The following is a 22,686-nucleotide window of genomic DNA, read 5'->3' on the forward strand; positions in this document are numbered from 1 at the left end:
GAGATATATGTAACCAGTCATAAATGAAATGCTCTATTACTTTATGTCATTGGTATCCAGTCTAAATGACACAGCAATGTATATAAATAACATATATAAACAAATAAAACATATATAAAATATATAAGTTCACACAAATGGAAAATCATAAGAAGTTACTTCATCTCTAAACAAAGAACTGATGAATTATGAACTAAAATAAAGGATTAAATAAGTAATTCATTATAAATTATTAAGAGATTAAATTATTAAATGAATAACAAAAGCAATATCATTATTGCAAGTGAATTTGAATAAGACAGGTTATACTAAATTGGACAAGTAACTTGCCTTGTTTTTCTCATTTGTAAAATGAGGGTTATAATAGTATCTACCTCCCAGGATTGTTGTGAAGATCAAAAGAGATAATAATTATATAATAATTATAAAGTATCTATTATGGTGCCTGGCATGGCACGAGGAATTTATTATGGATATTAACTATTAGCATCATTAATTATCATTGTTATTATTAAAATATTTTTTTAGTTTGAACGCATAAATCCACCCTAGAAAACCAATTCAAAAATTTATAGTCTCTATTATCCCTAAGAAGAAATATAGTATCCTTAAAAAAATTATAGAAAATATAAACAATTTTCAGAACTTTGCCATAACAGTAAGTGAGATTGAGATTGGAAGCTCAAAAATCATAGGAGGAAAGGGGGCACAGTCAAAGCATCCACAGAAAAGTATAAATGTCTATTGCTAAATGTCACTATAATAGGAACAACTTTATGAAAACCTGTAAAGACCTGTGTAAATATTATAATACCTCGCTTATCAAAAAGAAACATTAGCCAACATTCCAGGAAAGACGTATAATAAAACTTAATTATTTCCTTAGTCAGTCAAGTATTTCAGTATCTACTATGTGCTTAAACACTAGCCTAAGAGACAATCTCTGACTTGATGCCTTCAGAATACAATGGAGGAGACATAATGCAAACAATATATGCACATAGGTGTATATCTATGGGTATATGAGTGTACACACACACACACATTGAAAATAGGGGAAATGAGAGACAATTGAGAGGAACAGGAGAAAATGGGAGATTCTTGCTAGATTGGGACAAAGTATAGTCCTTGTACTTCAAAAGTAGAATTTCAGCATTCAGTGAGGAAAGATACTAAATTATCCACAAACAAAAGAAAGCAAAGGAATGTCACCCATTTCATAATTGTCTATTGTCAAGCCCAGGTTCTAGATATTCACTGAAGGAAGATGTTAATACACCTTAGAAGATCTGAAAAAAATTGACTTGAATTTTCCTTAATCTTTTGGAAGGATGTTAAATAGTGAAGGACAGATAGAAGAACATTATAGGATGAAAAGAGTTTTAAAAATAGGTGATCCTGTGTAAGCAAGGAATAATGTTTGAAATTGACCAAATAAAAAGAAAAAGAAAAAAATAGGTGACCTAGATGAAAGCATTATTTGACTTTCAATATGAAAATAATAACAATGATAATAATAAATGTAATATATGCCTTACAATGTACCAGGATTGCGCAAATAACTTTATAAATATTATCTTAATCCTCATAACAAAGCTATGAGGTAGATACTATTATTAGCTCCATTTTCCAGATAAAGAAATCAAGGAAAAGAGGTAAAATGATACTCAAAAATACAAATCATTACATCAGAAAGAAGCGTTATTTCTTGGTCAGGGGAAATGCATTATTGAATCTGATGTGACAGAAGTCTATTTGAGTGAATATGTTCTCTGGACAGTTTAAAAATTCAGATCTCAAGTTTGGCTAGAAGGTTTAGAAATATATTAAATGTAACTATTTAAGCCAAGGAATCATATTCCTAATGAAAATGAAAAAATGACAAATAAGATGTCAGGTAATATGATACAGTTTATATAAATGCTATCATGCAATACATTTTTCCATAATTATATTGTGAAAGAAGACACAGATTGCTTATGCAAGAAAAAAATCAAGGGAAAACTAAAAATATTATTAGTTTCAGTGTGTATTCAGACTTTATCAGTTCCTTCTATAGTGGTAGAAGGCATTTTTTCACATGAGTCCCATGGAGATGTCTTAGATCTTTACATTGCACCACACCTTATTAACACTTCTTTATACATCTTTCTTCTCGTTTTATTCATGTCACTTTACATCACTTCATATGTCTTTCCAGGTGATTTTTATAATCATTTTCTTGTCATTTTTTATGCCTCAATAGTATTCCATAAAACCATACACCACAACTGATTTGGGCATTCCCTAACTGAGGGACTTCCCTTCACTTTCCAATCTTTGCCAACAAAAAAAGAGCTGCTATAAATCCTTTTGTACAAATAGGTCCTTTTTTCTTATCATTGATCTCTTTAGGATAAAGACTGTAATATTTATGGCTCAAAGTGTATGCATAGTTTAATGAACTCTGGGCACAGTTCCAAATTGTTCTCCATAATGGTTGTATCAGTTCACAATTCCACCAACATTGTATTAGTTTCCCAATTTTTTCACATCATTCCCAGAATTTATTATTTTCCTTTTCTATTATATTAGCCAGCCTGAGAAGTGTGAGAAAGTACATTAAAGTAGTTTTACTTTGAATTTCACTAAATAATACTCATTTGATGCATTTTTTCCAAGTTAAAAAAAAATTAGTATTGGGTGAACCTGGGTGGCTCAGTGGAGTGAGAGCCATGCCTAGAGATGAGAAGTCCTGGGTTCAAATCTGACCTTACATACTTCCTAACTGTGTGACCCTAGGCAAGTCACTCAGCAACCACTACCTAGCCCTAACTGCTCTTCTGCCTTAGAACCAAAACACAGTATTGATACTAAGATGGAAGGTAAGGGTTTTTATTTAAACATTTTTTTTAATTAAGACAAAATTAATTTCTTCATCTAAGAAGTGCATGTTCATATTCTTTGACCATTTTTCATTTGGGAAATGACTTTTATTAAGATATTTATTTGAGAAATGAGAGTCTTGTCAGAGATGACTTGGTATAAATTTTTCCCCATTTTGTTATTTCCCTTCTGATCTTGCTTTCATTGAATTTATTTTTGTGCAAAAGTTTTTTTTTATTTGAATGTATTCAAAGTTAATTATTTTACATATTAGTATGTTCTTTATGTCTTGATTCATTATAAATTATTACATAATCCATAAGTACTAAGGCAAATTATTTTGTGTTCCCCCAATTCTTTTATTTTTTCATCCTTTATTTCAAGATCATATTTCCTTTTGACTTTATATTGATATGTGATGTGGGGTTTAGATCCTATTTTCTGCCATTCTGTTTTCAAGATTTTTTGGGCATTTTTTGTTCAATAGTGACTCCTTCAAAAAACTTGGATCTTTGGGTTTGTCAAATACTAGGTTACTATTGTCATTCATTGTTGTGTTGAGTGCCTAATGCATTTTACTGATTCAGTAATCTAGTTCATAGCCAGAAAGAGATTGTTTTGATGGTTACCTTGTTATAATATGATTTGAGATCCAGTACATCTAAGCCAATTCCCTTTTTAATTTTTTCCATTAATTCCCTTAATATTTCAGATGAATTTTACTATTTTAACTTAATGAAATAACTAATATAGCACTGAAGTGGTAAATTATTTCAGGTAGAATATTCATTTTTGTTATATTAGCTTGACTTACTCGTGAACAACTAATGATTTCCAATTATTTTGATCTGACTTTTTTAACTGAAAAAATTGTATTTAATTAATTAATTTAGAATATTTTCCCATGGTTACATGATTCATGTTCTTTCCTTCCCCTCCTCCACAACCAGTCCCCCACTCATACCTGATTCTCAATTCCACTGGGTTTTACATGTGCCATTGATCAAGACCTATTTCCATATTATTGATATTTGCACTAGAGTGATGGTATAGAGTGTACATCCTCAATCATATCCTCATCAACCCATGTGATCAAGCTGTTGTTTTTCTTCTGTATTTCTACTCCCATAGTTCTTTCTCTGGATATGGATAGTATTCTTTCTCATGAGTCCCTCAGAAATGTCTTGGACCATTGCATTGCTGCTGGTAGAGAAGTCTATTACATTCAATTATACCACAGTGTATCAGTTTCTATGTATAATGTTCTCCTGGTTTTGCTCCTTTTGCTCTGCATCAATTCCTGGAGGTTGTTCCAGTTCACATGGAATTCCTCCAGTTCATTATTCCTTTGAGCACAATAATATTCCATCACCAACAGACACCACCATTCCCCAATTGAAAGGCATTAAAATCAGCCTCTTGAAATACTTTTAATTATAATAATTTTACGTTTAATTGTAATACTTTTACTTTAAATTGTAATAATTGTAATAATAATTTATAATAATTTTTGTAGTAATTTTCCTCATTTCACTTTGCATTAGGTCATAAAACTTCTCAGATTGTTCCAAAAGTACCTTGTTCATTATTTCTTGTAGCATTATAGTACTTCCTCACAATTTTATACTATTTGTTCAAGTCTTACCCAATTGAAGGTCATCCCTTCATTTTCCAATTTTTTGCCACTACAAAGAGTGAAGCTATGAATATTCTTGTACATGTATTTTTCCTTATTATCCTTTGGGGTATAAACCCAGCAGTGCTATGGCTGGATCAAAAGGCAGACAGCCTTTTAGTGCCCTTTGCAAATAGGTCCAAATTTCCCTCCAGATTGGTTGGATCAATTCACAACTCCATCAGCAATGCATTAATGCCCCAATTTTGCCACATCCCCTCTAATATTTATTACTTTCTTTTGCTGTCATGTTAGGTAATCTGCTAGCTGTGAAGTGGTACCTCAGAGTTTTTGTGATTTGTATTTCTCTGACCATGAGAGATTTATGACATTTTTTCATGTGCTTATTGATAGTTTGTATTTCTTTATCTGAAAATTGCCTATTCATGTCCTTTGCCCATTTATCTGTTGGGAAAAGACTTGCTGTTTAACTCTTTATATATTTTAATATTTATATCTTTGTCACATGTTTTTGTTATAAATTTTTTTTTCAATTTGTTGCTTCCCTTATCATTTTGGTTCTATTGGTTTTATTTGTACAAACCCTTTTTAATGTAGTGTAATCAAAATCATTTATTTTATATTTTGTAATTTTTTATAACTCTTGCTTGGTCTTAAAATCTTTACTTTCCCAAAGATCTGACAAGTATAGTATTCTGTGTTCACCTAATTTACTTATAGTTTCCTTCTTTATATTCAAGTCATTCACCCATTCTGAATTTATCTTGGTATTGGGTGTGAGATGTTGATCTAAACCCAATCTCTCCCATAATGTTTTCCAATTTTCTCAGCAGTTTTTGTCAAATACTGGATTTTCATCCCCAAAGCTCTGGTCTTTGGGTTTATCATAGACTATCTTGCTGAAGTTTACCCCAAGCCTAATTCACTGATCCTCCCTTCTGCATCTTAGCCAGTACCATATTGTTTTGATGACCACTGCTTTATAGTATAGTTTGAGATCTGGTATTTCCATTGATATTTTTGATCCTTTGTTTTTTTCAAATGAACTTTGTTATAGTTTTTTTTTTTCTAATTCAGTAGAGAAGTTTCTTGGTAGTTTGATAGATTTGGCACTAAATAAATTAATTAATTTGGATAGGATGGTCATTTTTATTATTTTATCTCATTGTACGCATGAGCAATTAATACTTTTCTAATTGTTTAGATTTAGTTTTAATTGTGTGTAAAGTGTTTTGTAGTTAGATGTACTCATATAATTCCTGTGTTTATCTTGGCAGATAGATCCTTAAGTATTTTATATTGTGTGTAGGGTGATTTTAAATGGAATTTCTCTTTCTAACTCCTGTTGCCTGGATGTGTTAGAAATATATAGAAATGCTGATGACTTATGTGGGTTTATTTTGTATCCTGCAATTTTGCTAAAGTTGTTGATTATTTCCACTATCTTTTTAGTTGATTCTTTAGGATTCCTTAAGGAAACCATCATAACATCTGCAAAGAGTGATAAGCTTGGTCTCCTCATTAACTATTTTAATAACTTCAATTTCTTTTTCTTCTCTAATTGCGACTGCTAGTGTTTCTAGTACAATGTTAAATAATAGAGATAATAATGGGCATCCTTGCTTCATTCCTGGTCTAATTAGGAATGCCTCTAATTTTTCCCCATTGTAGATGATACTTGCTGATGGTTTTAGATATATGCTGTTTATTATTTTTAGGAAAGGCCCTTCTATTCCTTTACTTTCTAGTGTTTTCAATAGGAATGAGTGTTGTATTTTGTCAAAGGCTTTTTCTGCATCTTTTGATATAATGACATGATTTTTGTTGGTTTGCTTGTTGATATGGTCAATTATGTGAATGCTTTTCCTAATATTGAACCATCATTGCATTCAAATCCTACCTGATCATAATGAATAACCCTCATGATCACTTGCTGTATTCTTTTTTCTAGTATTCTATTTAAGATTTTTGCATCTGTGTTCATTAAGGAGATTGTCCCATAGTTTTCTTTCTCTGTTTTTGAAGATTTGACTTTTTGGGGGGGAAAAAGTGTTTTGTAACTATGATCATCTAGTTCCTGCTTTGTATATGGATTCCCAGCTAATTTTATACTGTCTAAAATTATTTTAATGGGACTTTTCTTTCTTTGTCTTGCTGTTGGACTATGTGGGTAGTATAGGAAAAAGCTGATGATTTATGTGGGTTTATTTTATATCCAGCAACTTTACTAAAGTTTTTAATTGTTTTATTTAATTTTTGGTTGTTTTTTAAGGATTCTCTAAGTATACCATCATGTCATTTGCAAAGAATGACAGTTTTATTTCCCCATTACCCATTATAATTCCTTTGTTTTCTTTCATCTTCACTTAAAGTCATAGCTAGCATTTTTAGTGCAATATTTTTTTTTATTAGTGGTGATAGTGGTCATCTGTGCTTCACTCTTGATCTTATTGGGCAGTCATCCAGCTTATCCCCATTAAAATAATACTTGCTGATAGTTTGCTAATGTTATTTATCATTTTAAGGAATGTCCAATTTATTCCAATTTTCACTAGTGTTTTTAGTCAATTATGCTGATACTTTTCCTAAAATTGAACCATTCTTGCCTTTGTAGCATGAAACTCTCCTGATCATAATGTCTGATCCTTGTGATATATTGACATATCTTTGCTTGTATTTTATTTAACAGTTTTGCATCAGTATCTATTAGGGTGATTGGACTATAGTTCTCTTTTTTTTTCTCTTCCTGGTTTAGGTACTAGCACCATATTGGCGTCATAAAAGGAACTTGGTAGAGTTCTTTAATCAGCTATTTTTCTAAATATTACAGTCTCTTTGAGAGTTGCTCATCTACTTTTGGTGTAGATCTTTCATCCAACTCTTACCTACAGCCCCAAGAAACTGTAGCATATGAAGTTACAACACCCTAGCAAAACTGTCTAGGCAAATGGCATCAAACAGGTTGAGAGTAACTGAAAGGCCTCAAATCCTCATTGATTTAGGGGAATATATACAGGATGCTTATAAAGACTTCTTTTATTCAGAGCTTGGTCAGACATAGAAGACACCAAGGTAATCTACTATATCCCAGATCATTGCTATTCATACAGACTTTTGTACTGCAAATGGACTTCAATGACTGGAAGAGAAAATAAAGCAGATGATTGTGTTCTACTGTTCCTCACTTGACTCTAATTGAAATACAAGTCAAGATAATCATTCAATTACACTATTCATCCTCTTTTAAAATAAAGGCCAAACAGAACTTCCTCTTTATTTGACCAATTAAAAGTAAATACCTTGCCAAGAAAATTTCTAGATGTTTTTGGAAAAAAAGTATTTCTCATACTGTCTTTTAATATATTAATCAGCCGTCGTCTCTTCCTTCGAGCCTTATCCATCACCTTCAAGCCTGGCTCGAGTGGAAGCAGGTCCACGGGTAATGGGACTGAGGGCCCTGGGCCAGGCCTCTGTGCTGACCAGGGTCTATATGGAGGGATGTAGGGGTTTGGGGTCCGGAGCTCTGTGCTAGGACAGCTGCAGTGGAGACCTGCGCTCCTGAGGGTCAGGAGCCAACACTAAGAAAACAAGAATGCAGAAATCAGAGAGATATGGAAGCCTCCAGATGAGAAACAAGAGTGACAGGAAACTACGAACAAAGAATATCATCAGGTTCCCAAGAAAAACATAGATCTGTAGTAGATGAAAACAAGTTACTACCTTCCAAGAATTCTCCAGATTCTGTAAGGAAACCTCACCCTCGACCAAGTGATAAGCTTAATCCTAAAACTATTGACCCGTTTGGTGATCAAACCACAAGCTCCATCTGCTTTTGCTGCTTTTTACTCTAAAGGAGGTATTCCTCACATGTTGGTATATAATAGTTCAGCAAAACACAAATTACAGTGGGATTGTCTTCCTGAAACTCTTCCATTTGATCCTCTTTTTATTACTTTAGCAGAGGAACTAAGAGAGACTAAACATCCCTACAGATTTTTTTCAAAGGAAGATTTTAAAGAATTACTTTTGGTTGAAGGTGCTACTAAAAAAACTGTGCCCCTGTTACCTAGACAGATTCCAGTGTTGAAGGCAGCTCTGACACATTTGGATGGTGAAGTGTTTAAAGGGGATTGAATGCTTTAGTACAGTTGAGTGGTGGTGTTGGGCCTCCTCCAAATGATCATCTGAAGCACTTGCTTACAAGTCTTTCAAAGAGACTAATGGAAAAGAAGTTCAAAGAGCCAATCACCAGTGCTTTACAACATGGTGGAAGTGGCAGCCTTATGATTATCAAAGCTAAAATTCCAACCGATTGTTCCATCTGCTTTTAAACCAAAGGAATGATAAAACCATTTGACTAAGTGGTGAGAGATGCCAGAAGCTTGTGATGAACAACATAGGATCCCTTTTGGATGTTTGTTTGTTTTTTTTTAATCATAACTACTCATTTGTTATTTACATGATAAAAATGCATTCACAAAATTGATTCCACTGAATCATAGTCAAGGAGCATTTTTCAGAATGGGAAAATGGTTAAATTATGGAAAGCTATTAAAAGGAGTTCTATAGTGCAGTTTTGTGGGTTTTATTAAGCACAATCTTTTTCTTCTACATTTGGCCTATATTAAGAACCACAATTTAGTTTACAGTTTCTTATTTGATATTTATATTTCATTGCCTTTTAGTTATATCACTTAAATAATTGCACTGATTTTTCATAACTACTCTAAGACTTGGTAGGGGTTTTTAGACCTATCAGAGTCATAGAAATTAGTAAAAATGGTTAAACTGTTTAGTAACTCACTGGTAAATGATTGCTTACTAATAGGTATTTTTATAATATTGGAATGCTTTGTGCAAACATCCAGAATATGAATTTTTCAATAGTGTAAAATCTGTTATAACATGTAAATTATTATTATAACTTGCTACTATTGTATAATATGTATTTTTCTATTTCCTCAGCTAAAAGAAATGATTTATAAATTTGAATATTTAAGAATTCAACTCTTGAAATTTGTATTCACATTTTTAGTACTAACTTGTTAACCTTTTTTTCCCCTTAAAATACTTAATAAATGTTATTGTTCTAAAAATGAAATAAAATATATTAATCATCCTTCAATTTTAATCTAATTATTATCTCCCAATTTAGAAGGTGAGTGGCATATTTCATCTTCATTCTTTGGACTCATAGATTAGCACTGTGTTGACTGGATTTTTTTTTCTGTTATTGTCAGTGAAAAAAACAAAATAAAATTCCTTCTGTTTTCTCTGGTCTGTATCTAAAAAGAAATGTCCTTCCAATTTCTTCTGAAACTATTAATTTCATCATTTATCATGGCACAATAATAGTTCATTACATTTATATCTCAATTTTTCATTATACAACATTTTCTGAGCTTGAAATTATATCCAAAAATCCCTTTTACCCAGAAATACCCTACTAGGTTTGTATCCCAAAGAGATCAAAGCCAGAAGAAAAGGACCTACCCAGTAATAGCAATAAAGATCAACTGAATGAATTAACTATTTTTAACAATTAAAAGATCCAGGAAAACTCCAAGGGACTCAAAAAGAATGAGGCTGGCCACTACCATTGAAGGAACTAATGGAATTTAAATAGAGACTGAAGCAAATAATTTTTCATTTTATTTTCTCTGTGAATTTTTCTCTAATAATTGATAGGTTTTCTTTTACATCATGAACACAGAAATATGTATTATATGATAACGTGTCTGTAGCATATATTACCTGCTGTCTTGTGAAGATAGAAAAGGTACGAGTGATAGAACATGGACTGCAAAATGTCAGAAAACTATTATTTAAAAATTGTATCTACATTGAATTTTTAAAACTGAACAATTCAAAAAACTTTTTCTCAAGAAATAGTTCTATGAATTAATCAGTTATTTTAATCATGTTTATGTATAGAGAAATTAAATGCAGATTTTTATTTAAAGGCCAGTTAAAATTATATTATTAAGCTAAGTAGACATTAAAATATTGACATTAATAGTAAACAAAGATGGTACTTCATCACTTAGCACAATGTCTTGTGCATAATAGTCACATACTCCTTTACTGAATGACTAATTTTCTTATTTACTGAATGACAAATAGTAACATAAAATATAGAGTACTTAAATTTCACTTATTGATCTTCTATCTCACATTATACCAATTTCTCAAAATTCCTTCCGTTAAACTTGTTCACTGATTTGATAAAATTTATTGACTGGAGACATTCTCTCAATCCAGTTTTTGTTGTGGAAACATGCTTCTTATTTTAATCAATGCAATTTGATTAAATTTAATGAGAACTCTTTTTCTAGGGCATTGGTCATAGGACATCAGCCTTTAACTAATGTTCAAGATAATATCAATTCACTGCTAATTATTGCCGGTCCATTTATGCTATGACAAGAAATGCTTAAGAAAATGTTGTACAACCTTATATATTAGTTCTACCAATATATTTCCTTATGCACTCATTATATCTTGTGCACCTAGAGGAAAAGAAAAAAAAAGTGAAATAATTCCTACCTTAAGAAGTTTACATTGCAATGGGAAGGAGACAGGAACATATAACAAACATAGGTCTTTACAGAACATGATCCAAAGAGAAAAGAGTTAACCTTGAGGCAGGAGCAGAAGGGGACATCTTTCTGAAATTATAATTACACTTAGATTTCATAGTTATCTGGGATTTTTCATGATCAAGCAAAGAAAGAACTTATTACACGTAGAACATCCAATGGGAGACAATGTCTGTGTTGAATGTGATAAACAGTAAGAAGGGCAATTTGGTGCAATCAAAGAATGTACAGAAAAGAATAATACATAATAAGGCTGGAAAAATAAGAAAGGACAAGGTTGCACAGGGCATTAAATGTCAAGATAATTTATATTTGATCCCAGAAGCTTTAGGGAGCTATTAAAGTTGATCAAAAAGAGGGATATATTCAGATATTCACTTTAGGAAAGTTACTTTGGCAATTATATGAAGAATGAATAGGAACAGGTAGAAACTTTGAAAAGAGAGCAATTTGAAGTCTATTGCAATAGTTCAGGTGAAATAAACTGAAGATCTGACCTTGGGTGGTAGATATGTGAGTGGAAAATAATGGGGTATATGGAAAAATTTTTTTGTGAATCTAAAATTGACAACATTTGACAACTGTTGGTAAAATATATGTGATTAGGGAGAATTAGAAGGATAAACCCAAAGATTCAAAGGTACTAGAAAGATAATGGGAAAATAGGGAACTTAAAAAATATGAGTTGGGAAAAGTAATAAGTTCTGATTTGTATTTCTTTATTTTCAGGTATCTATTGTACATCAAATTTGGAAATTTTCAATAGGTAAATGTTAATGTGGTTCTGGATCATATGAAAAATTCCAGGACTAGACATAGATATCTGTGAGTTACCTAGCTAGATATTGTAATAAAAATGGGAATTAGTGAGATAATAAAATGAGAAATAATGGATAATAGTCAATATCATTATAATTTCATATTCATGTCCATGTAACCAACACCTTAGGCAGTCTACAGAAGCCTATAAACTCCTTTTTCAAATATTTAAAAATTTATAACTGAAGTAAATGACAAATTTCTTTTGGATATTAGAAAAACTAAAAATTAATATTTTCAGATTCAAATTTAGACTCCCATAAATCTATTCATAACCTATGGAATCTGTTAACCTAATCTAAGAATTTATGTTATAAATCGAAAATGAAAGAGGGGGTTCAAAGCAGACCCTTAGAGTGCCCCTATCAAGGTATTCAGAGATTTTCAAAGAATGAGGTTGTAATCTTTGTAGATTGGATTCGTTTGGAAGTACTTATGCAGACACATGAGCAAGAACTACACAGAAAGAAGGGCATGGAGTGGTTGTGATCTTCATTGGTCAAGAGAGCACCAATAACAAGTATATCATGAATTCATCAAAATAATTATATACAGACCCTTTATTTCCAAGTTAATGCTATAAATGTTGCTTTGGAAATTGCTACCACTTTTTAAAAGAATTCAGTGCCAACAATTACATATAATGTAATTTCAGCCTTGAAGTCATACTTAAACCCATTTTTGAAGGACAACCTTTTGTGACGTATATAGCAACATTTACTGAGAGACTGAACCAGAACTAAAAGTCACTTGTGAACTTTTGTTTACACTACCCATGGCAGTGCATCTTCTTGATAACTTTTTCACTACTCATACTTCTTACAACATACAATTTCAGTACAATCCTATTGAGTTATCAGAGTCATTCCTATGCAGATCTGAATGATAGAATAAAGACTGTAGGTTTTGTAGGTTTGTTATTCAAATTATTGGAATACTATTTGGAAATATGGAATTTATTATTCCAAATGATTGTCATTAAATATGCAACTGAATTTTCCAAAATTCAGATGCATAATAAAATTATGAAATGTAGCTTAAAATAAGTGATATTGTTTGATTTATTAAAGAAAACTTTAAAATATTGTCAATACTCCTTAGAAATAAGATTAATTATCTTTGATTATTTGAAAATGTGTATCTTCACTTAAAGCCCATGAATTCCCCAAAAATTTGACATTAGAAAAATCAATATGATCATTAAACATTTGTAAGTATAAAAAGAGCTCCTATAACAGATGGCATAACTATAGAACTCTGTAAACACTTTGAAAATTTATTAGCCTTGGTAGTCAACGAAATTTATGACTATGTTATTATGGAGAAATATCTCTGAGTTTTTCTCGGAAACTCGAATTACTCTTATTGAGAAACCTGGAAAAGATAATAAATTATGCTCAAGATATTGACCCAATTGCTCTATACATTTTGGTGATAAGATATATACCAAAATAATTGTACATCAAGTAGAAAAAAAGGATCAAAAGTTTAATTCTTTCTCACAAGTCAATGCTTCTAAGAAATGTATATGGCATTAATGACACAGGATATAATTCTCCCCATACAGCTATGCCAAGGGAAATCACTTTTTCTGTATTTTATAGGCTTATACAGACAGTGAAATTTTAAAATGAGAACAGAGGATTATTCATTTAATTCTTTAAAACACTTATTTGATAAAGTAGTCCCATCACCCATTCGTATGAGAACATTTATCTATTTTATATTATAAATCAAGATAGACATTCAAATAGCATGGTGTTGTCTATGTTTCTCCTCAATTGTAATAATTGGACTTTATAATATACATTGAGGTTTTCTTAGTGCTTTATACATACATTAACTTATTTGAGTTTCCTCAAAACCCTGTGAGGCAAGAGCTGTTGTTATCACTTTTTTACATATGAAAAATTTGAGGCAGACAGTGATTAAGTGATTTCTCTAGTATCACAGAGCTTGCTGTTTAGAGTTTAAAGCAAAATCTGAAGTAAAGTATTCCTGACTCTACTTCCAATAATAAACTCTTCTAATATGGCTCATATCTATGGCAAATATGTTTTCAGGAAAGATGAATGGAAGACACAGATTACACTAAAGAAAAGGGGAATCTAAGACAAAGACATTCCTGAAATGGCCAAGAAAGGACTTGTGGAAAACTTGAAAATATACGGAAACAACCAAAAATATATAAGAAAAATGTCCAAAAGAGACCAAATATCATAGAGCATTACATTTTAAATTGGCTTAAGAATTTTAAAGGCATTTCTTCCAGTTATGGCACTAAAATAAAAAGGAGGATGTGCATATATGTACATATAGGTGCCCATGTGTATTTGTTCTTATATTACTGAAATGGAAACATTGAACCATTGAAAGAGTCTTGAGTTGACTGTTAGGGGACCTGGGTTCAAATTACTACTAAGACTCATTATTTGTACAACCATAGGAAATGTACTTAATCTGAATAGGAAATAATTTCCTCATCTATAAAATGAAAATTGGATTAGATTCCAACAATATTCTTTTTTACTTTAAATGATGACCATGATTTGAACCCTGTACAGAGTTTCTGTGGCATGTATTGGATAACTAACCACATCATCAAGATGTAAACTGTGCATGTATAAAATGGGTTCTTTCAAAGACAATAGTCAGGGATGGACTAATGGTAAGAATCATTTCTGCCCATGTGTATTCCAATAAGACAAAGCTATATATAAAGAAACTTCAAGTCCTTCTTCTCAAGTGTTAATGTGTGATTTTTGAACTGCTTTTACTTATCCAAGCTATCCCATTATACTGCACAATAATGACCATCTTTTGCCATAAAGGTAATAGCGCCCCAAAACCTACTGAATTTTCCTATATGGGAGTCTGTGATATCCCTTTCTCTTCTTGGTTCTTGGTATTATGCCATATCTTCCAAAATAATTTTCTCTGTTGCCCTTTTCTGTCCCCACAATTGTTTTAAAATCACTGAGTAGGAAAAAAAATACACATGGATATATATTGATTTCATTTAGATTGTTTTGTTAAATTTGTCATATAATTTCTTTATCTCTCTCCTTTTACAAATGATGTTTGTGTATAAACTGTAATAATTTTCATATAATTTTCATGGGTTTTTAAGCTCATGATTATAAACATTTCAATACTAGATAACCAACCAAGCATACCATGAAATGATGTTTCTTTCTGCCTCTGTACCTAAGATAAAACCAACTCTATCAACACCTTTATTTGCATTTCCTGTGAGAAAGCTTTGAGCCATTCTTTCATTTAAAAAATGAAACTTAATAGGAAAATAATGGGTAGTTTTGCCCCCTTTTATCTTAGAAATCAGCTTAATGAGGACAAGATATGGAAAGCAGGGGTAGATTATAGTTTATTTGGGAGAATAATGAAGGCAGCACTGGAGAATGATATACATGGTGACTACAAAAAACAAAAATACTTTTAAGCAGCATACTTAGACTAACTGATCCTGGGGAACAGTTAATGACACAGGCTTCCTTCCTCTGTCTATGGAAGTATGGGTTACTGAGTGTCCCCAACAGTGTCACATCAGCTGATTTTGCTCATCTGTCTTACTGTATGATTAAAAATCTGTTACCCTAAAAAAAGAACTACATATCCCAAGAGCCCACTGACTTCCTGTCATTACTTACTTCCTGTAGACAGAGGATAAAGGGTATGTGCTTTAGAGGCTCCCACTCTTTGATGTAGAATCAGCATTGATGGTGGTGAGTGGGGATGACTAAAAAATGACTAACCAGCCATGGGTATGTGGTCTTTATTTTGTATCTTCTTTATTCCTTGATTTCTAATGATCATTAAGAAATCTCTTAAAATACAATATTATTATTGAGATTTAATTTTAACTTTTACATTGATGGCAACCACTAGTAAGAGAAGAACCCCTCAAATTTTTATGATAGCCTAGATAAAATTTTTTAAGGCCACATTTCTCTTGCCAAGATTTTATGCCCACCCCACCCACCCTCACTAACTCCAATTCTTTTTTGGAGCTGCTGCATTTTTCTTTTCCTTCTTTTTGCCAGGTTGCTTGCTCTCCCTACTGGCCAAGCTATTTTTAACAGGGGGGACTCTTGGCAAAGAAGAAATAAACTGCTTCTCTCATCCAACTGCTTGAGTCCTACATTCCTCATTCCTCCTTCATTCCTTCTCTTTGCTGACTCTGACATTGCTGATACTACTTCCTCCTGATCTTCTGGACCCAGATCACTCACCCGACCCAGCCCCCAGCCTCCAGAAATCCTCCTCATGATCTCCAGCTCTGAACCTAAATAAGCCTCCTCCCCAACCCAACCCTGATCACTGTTGCTGCCCATGCTGGGCTGATTGCTGACACCAAGAAGCTAGGAGTCCTTGGAGTTGCTCCTCAGGGCAGATAGCAAAAAAAAAAATCAAAAACAAAAACATAGTGTCTCTTTCCTTAGGCAATACTTAGCCTCCTAATTCCCTCTGGGGAAACTAGCTTTTTACCTCTGGGGGGACTGGAGAAGGAAGAGACTTCCAAACAGGAAGTTGGTTATAATCATAGCATATTCTATGAAAGAGCACTGCATTACCTATTTCAAACAGCTTCCAGCTTTAGGATGTTTTTTCTTCTTTCTGCCACTCATCCTTTTACTATCTTGCCTGACATTCAGGGGAGAAATTCATCCCCTTACAAGCCTTTGCCATTTGAGCCTGCCCAGTTTGAGATTCCTAAAATTCTTGTTCTCCCTCACTATGGGATATCCCACAGTCTTGACAATAGGGATCTGAATTTTAGAAAAAGGAACTTTAAAGGGTCTGAAGGTGAAATTTTAAGCCTTTTCAGACTCAATTATTTTAATGAAAACCTTTGTATCTTTTCGTATTTTGCTGATTGTTTTGTTTAAGATTAAATTTTGTTCTTTTAAACTCATGTATATGTATTTGATACTGTTCTGTTACACTGAATCATTTTAATCTTCTGTGTTTTAACTATTAGATTCTGTTACCTTTCCCTTATGACTATTGAACAAAATATTGTAAAATATTGTAAAAGTCCATAAACAGCCTCCCCCCCCCATTTTGCATTTGTTAATTGTCACATAGATGATGGATGGACTCAACCTGGCTAACAACCTTTAGAGAATTTAAAAAGCTAAGAATTTAATTATAATGTTAAGGGGTCTTCAGAAATAATTTTAATTAACTAGTGATTTCTGAATGGATGAGTTTTTTATATTCATATTTTAAAGAATGTTGTATTAAAGATAGAGAAGCAAAAAATTGTTCCTACTAAGATATTTCTATGAAGTCGGCAGCTAAAAAGAGCTTCTGCAAAATTTTCAGTTTAATTTACTTCCACCAGAACAATCTAGATTTCTTGGTGATGTTCTAGACACAAATAAGTTTTACTTTGTTTGAGAATATATTTGCCTAGATTGAAAGATTTGCTACATCTGTAAAAATTATGACAAATATCTATCAGTTCATAGGTTTTTTTGTCATATAGCAACTTATATGAAATATGATAATGAGTTTGTTTGCTATTGTAATTAAATGGGCTATTATAATTTTGGGGATTTTGATACCTTGTGAAAGTGCATTACCTGCTGTACTATTGTTCTTTATAAAAAATTGTTACTTTATGAAAATCATTTGATTTGTACTCACAGTGGATTGTGGCCAGGTATGAAGAGAAAATGGATCTCATTTTTTTGTATGTTGTGTAGCTAATCTGTTCCACTGATCAGCTTTTTTTAACAGTATAAAATTAATTTAATTATTATTGATTTGCAATATAGTATGATATCTGGTATTAATCTAGAACCCTTGCTTTTTGATGTTTTTTTCAGTATTAGGCTTGATTTTTTTTTAATTTTTTAATTTTTTTTTACTTATAAACATAATTTTATTTGGTCATTTTCAAACCTTATATACTGGAAACAAAAATCATTTTATTTTCCTCCCTTAGAGTTACCTTAGAGTTATTTTGATTTGCATCTCTCTGATTATAAGAAATTTAGAACACTTTTTCATGTGCTTATTAATGGTTTTGATTTCTTTAAATGAAAATTGCCTATTCATGTCCCTTGCCCATTTATAAATTGGAGAATGGCTTGATTTTTTGTACAATTTATTTAGCTCTTTATAAATTTTAGTAATTAGACCTTTGTCAGAGGTTTTTGTTCTGAAGATTGTTTCCCAGTTTGTTGCTTCCCTTCTGATTTTGGTTACATTGGTTTTGTTTGTACAAAAACTTTTTAATTTGATGTAATCAAAATTATTGATTTTATATTTTGTGACTCTATGTCTTGCTTTGTTTTAAAGTCTTTCCCTTCCCAAAGTTCTGATACGTATACTATTCTGTGTTCACCTAATTTGCTTATAGTTTCCATCTTTATGTTCAAGTCATTCACCCATTCTGAGTTTATCTTGGTGTTGGATGTGAGGTGTTGATCCAGACCTAGTCTCTCCCTCACTGTCTTCCAGTTTTCCAACTTTCAAGTTTGTTTTTTTTTTATTTGCATTTCCAATTCATTGATCTCTGACCTCCCTAATTTGTTAATATATGCATTCAGGAATATGAATTTTCCTTTGAGTACTGCTTTGGCTGCATCCCATAGGGTTTGAAAGGATGTCTCACCATTGTCATTTTCCTCAATGAAATTATTAATTATTTCTATGATTTGTTCTCTAACTAACCAATTTTAGAGTATCATATTATTTAATTTCCAATTAATTTTTATTTGTTTTTCCATGTACCCTTACTGATCATTATTTCTATTGCCTTATGATCTGAAAAGGCTGCATTTATTATTTCTACTTTTCTACATTTGAGTGCCATGTTTCTGTGACCTAGTGTATGGTCAATCTTTGTGAATGTGCCATGTGGTGCTCAGAAGAAGGTGTATTCCTTTTTGTCCCTATTTATTTTTCTCCATATGTCTCTTAACTCTATTTTTTCTAAGATTTCATTCATCTCTTTTACCTCTTTCTTATTTATTTTTTTATTTGATTTATCTAAATTTGATAATGGTTGGTTCAGATCTCCCACTAATAGTTTTACTGTCTATTTCCTACTTCATTTTTCCTAGTTTCTGAATTAGAAATTTGGGTGTTATACCATTTGATGCATACATGTTGATTAGTGATGTTTCCTCATTGCCTATAGTCCCTTTTAATAATATATATCTACCTTCCCTATTCCTTTTAATCAGGTTTATTTTTGCTTTAGCTTTGTCAGATATCATGATTCCAACTCCTGCCTTCTTTCTATCAGTTGAGGCCCCAAAGGTCTTACTCCATCCTTTAATTCTGACATTGTGGGTATCTACCCACCTCATGTGTGTTTCTTGAAGACAACATATGGTAGGGTTTGGGATTCTAATCCATTCTGCTATTCATCTATGTAGGGTGAGTTCATCCCATTCACATTTAAAGTTATGATTATCACTTGTGGACTCCTGGCATTTTGATATTCTCCCCTAATTTTGACCTTTCTTCTTTAGCTAAAACTTTTAAGCCAGTGATTTACTTTAAATCAGTCCCTCTAGTCCCCTCCCTTGATATGTTTCCCTTTCTAGCCCCTCCATTTTTGTGTTCCCTCCCCCCTCAAACCCCCTTGGTTTTCCCTTCTCCCATACCCTGTTGGATAAGGTAGAATTCACGATCCCAATGGATCTAGATGCTCTTCCCATCCCTTTCTCCATATCATCTTCATGCCCCAAATTTTCCTATGTGTGATTTTTCTTACTCCTCTAATGATGCATACAATTTTTGAGAGTTACACATTACATTTACCCGACATATTAATATATATATATATATGTGTGTGTGTGTGTGTATGTATAATTTGATATAAATGTAGTACTTATAAAAGAGAGTTTGAATAAAAGAAAAAGATAACACTTTTCTCCTTTTCCCTTTCCTTCATATTTACCTTTTCATGTTTCTCTTGCTCTTTGTGTTTGGATGTCAAACTTTCCACAGAGCTCTGGTCTTTTCTTTACAAATACTTGGAAATCTTCTAATTATTTGAACACCCATACTTTCCCCTGGAAGTATATAGTCAGTTTTGATGGATAGCTGATTCTTGATTGAAGACCCAGTTCTCTTACTTTTCTGAATATCATGTTCCATACCTTAAGGTCGTTTAGAGTGGAAATTGCTAGGTCCTGTGTGACCCTGATTGGTGTTCCTTTATATCTAAATTGTCTTTTTTCTCGCTTCTTGTAAGATTTTTTCTTGTTTGGATGCTTTGGAATTTGGCAATTACATTCCTGGGAGTTGTCTTTTGGGGATTTAGTGTAGAGAGTGTTCTATGAACTCTTTCAATGTATATTATCCACCTTGTTCTAGAATCTCTGGGCAGTTTTCTTTGATGATATTATGTATTATGATATCAAGATTACTGTTTATTTCTTGATTTTCTGGAAGACCAATGATTCTCAGATTGTCTCACCTTCCTCTGTTTTCCAGGTCTGTCACCTTGTCAGTGAGATATTTTATATTATCTCCTAATTCTTTAGTCTTTTGACTTTGCTTTATTAATTCTTGCTCTTTTGCAAGCTCATTGTCTTCCATTTGCTTGATTCTGACTTTAAAAGACTGGTTTTCCTTTTCAGTTTGGTCTGATCTGTTTTTTGAGTCTTTGAGTTGTTTATGCATTTGCATATTTTGGTCCCTCAGATTGCTGAGTTCCTTTTGCATTATTTCCCATTTTTCCTGCCAGAAAACTTCCATCTTTTTTGATAATTTCCAAATTAAATTATTCAAGAGCTTGTGGAGAATTTCCATTTCTTTTGGAAGGTTTTGGAGCATTTGTTTATGTTTCCTCTTTTATTTCCTCTGTATTTTGTATTTTTGCTCCATAAAATATGTCCAAAATCCCCCCTTTCTTCTCGCTTTTCTTGGTGTTTGGAGGCTGTTGCTCCTGTGCCCTGTTTGCCATCTCTATGGTTTTTCCTCACCTTTCCAGTCAGAAATCTGAGTGAGGAGGGCTTGCTCTCAGTGTGTGAGTCTAGTGATCGAAGCTTTAGCCCCAGGCAAATTGTTTGTTCTCTGCAGCTGTGCTGTCTTCCTGGGGAAGCCCAGGGTCTGCCCTCCCCTGCCTGCCAGTGTTTCTGGTGTTACTGCTCTCAGTTCTCTCCAGCTGTTTCTCCACTGCCTTATTTCCATGCTCTGAGCCTGGCACAGCACTGTCCACAAGGTACCCCAGTGCCTTTGCAGGCCCTGAGGTTCCTGTCCTTTCAGGAGGCCCTGCACTCTAGGGGGGGGAGGGGTCTTGGCCTCCCTGAGCTCTGAGGACCCTTGATGGGATTAGGTTCAACTGGGTTGGTCTGGATGTGCCCCAAGGCAAAAAACTCAGGTGAGACTCCAATGGAAGAATCCAGCCACGGGGCTACAGGCTTCCCCCCTCTCTCTCCGGCTGCTCCCCTACTGTCTGTGTTGGATGCCCCGAGTCTGGCCCAGGTTGCTTTCAAGGTGCACCCTTCAGAACAGCACCTTTGCCGGCCCAGAGTTTCCAGTTGCTGCTGGGGGCTCAGCGCTCTGTGTTTGGGGGGAGGGGTCCTGGGACATTCCTTCTGCCTTCCCCTTAGACCAGAGTGTTCTAGGATTCTGGCTTTTGTGGGGGTGTACCTTTTGATTTGAGTCCAGAAGGAGGGTTCCCCGCCTCTGTCCTATTGTTAAATTTGAATTTAAGTCTCCTAGGAGTATTCAGTTTGTGATCAGTAAGGAAGGGTTTTCAGAGGTCTGAACTTTTGCTGCTTCTAAGCCGCCATATTGACTGGAAGTGCAAGTTTTAGGCTTGATATTCTTGAAACTATATTTTCTTCCACAGACTAGTTTTACCTTTTCCCAAGTATAAAAAATATCTTTTGAAAATTTGATTGATAAAACACTGAATAAATAAAAATCATTTTAGTAATGTTTCAATTTTAATATATTAATTTGTCTTTCCATGGGTGAGTAAAATTTTTCCATCTATTATTGTACCTGAGTGAGTCTTGGAAGACAGTCTCAAGAATTTTATTGCTTATCTAATCATTTTAATGGAAATAGTCTTTCTGAATCTTCTTGCCTTTTTTTCCCTCTGCATACATAAATGTGTATACATGAATAGTCACTACTTGTGTAGATTCATCTTACATTCTGCAGCTTTTTTTATGTAATTAATTATTTCAATTTTAGAATACTCCCAATGGTATTTTAATTATATAATCCTATCATCTCCACAAAATGATAATTTCCCTTTTTCTTTGTCTATTCTTATTACTTCAATATTCTTTTCTTCTATTATTGCTTTGGCTGGTATTTCTAACACTTAGATAACAATGGTGATAATGGATGATTTTGGATTACCGTTTTTCTTATTGAAAAAGGCTTCTAATTTTACTTTATTACATATAAAGTTTGCTCTTTAAAATGAATGCTTTTTATTATTTTAAGGGAAAGTCCATTTGTTTCAATGATTTCTAGAGTTCTTTGAAAATAATTATTATTGTATTTTGCCAAAAGCCTCCTAGCATCTATTTATATAGACATTTGGTTTTTAAAAACATTTATATGATTAACATGGTTTATCATCAAAGCTTCCCATTTATTATTTTTAATTCTTCTTAACTCATCTTTTTTGGCCAAACAGGATTACTAAAAAGACTGTATGGCATCATCAGTCTAGGGCTAGCTGTAGTCAAGAAGAAAAATTTATCTGCCTCTGACACATAGTAACTCCATAATACACTGGCAAATCAAAACCTCTCAGTA

At 32.8% G+C, this 22,686-nt stretch overlaps 1 pseudogene; it reads left to right on the forward strand.

Annotated features, from left to right (window-relative positions):
• Nucleotides 1-8,093: 8,093 nt before the first annotated feature.
• LOC100014152 (PACRG-like protein) lies at nt 8,094-8,898 on the forward strand (annotated as a pseudogene).
• Nucleotides 8,899-22,686: the final 13,788 nt, after the last annotated feature.

Source organism: Monodelphis domestica, chromosome 6 (assembly GCF_027887165.1).
Source record: "Monodelphis domestica isolate mMonDom1 chromosome 6, mMonDom1.pri, whole genome shotgun sequence".
Classification (NCBI taxonomy): domain Eukaryota; kingdom Metazoa; phylum Chordata; class Mammalia; order Didelphimorphia; family Didelphidae; genus Monodelphis; species Monodelphis domestica.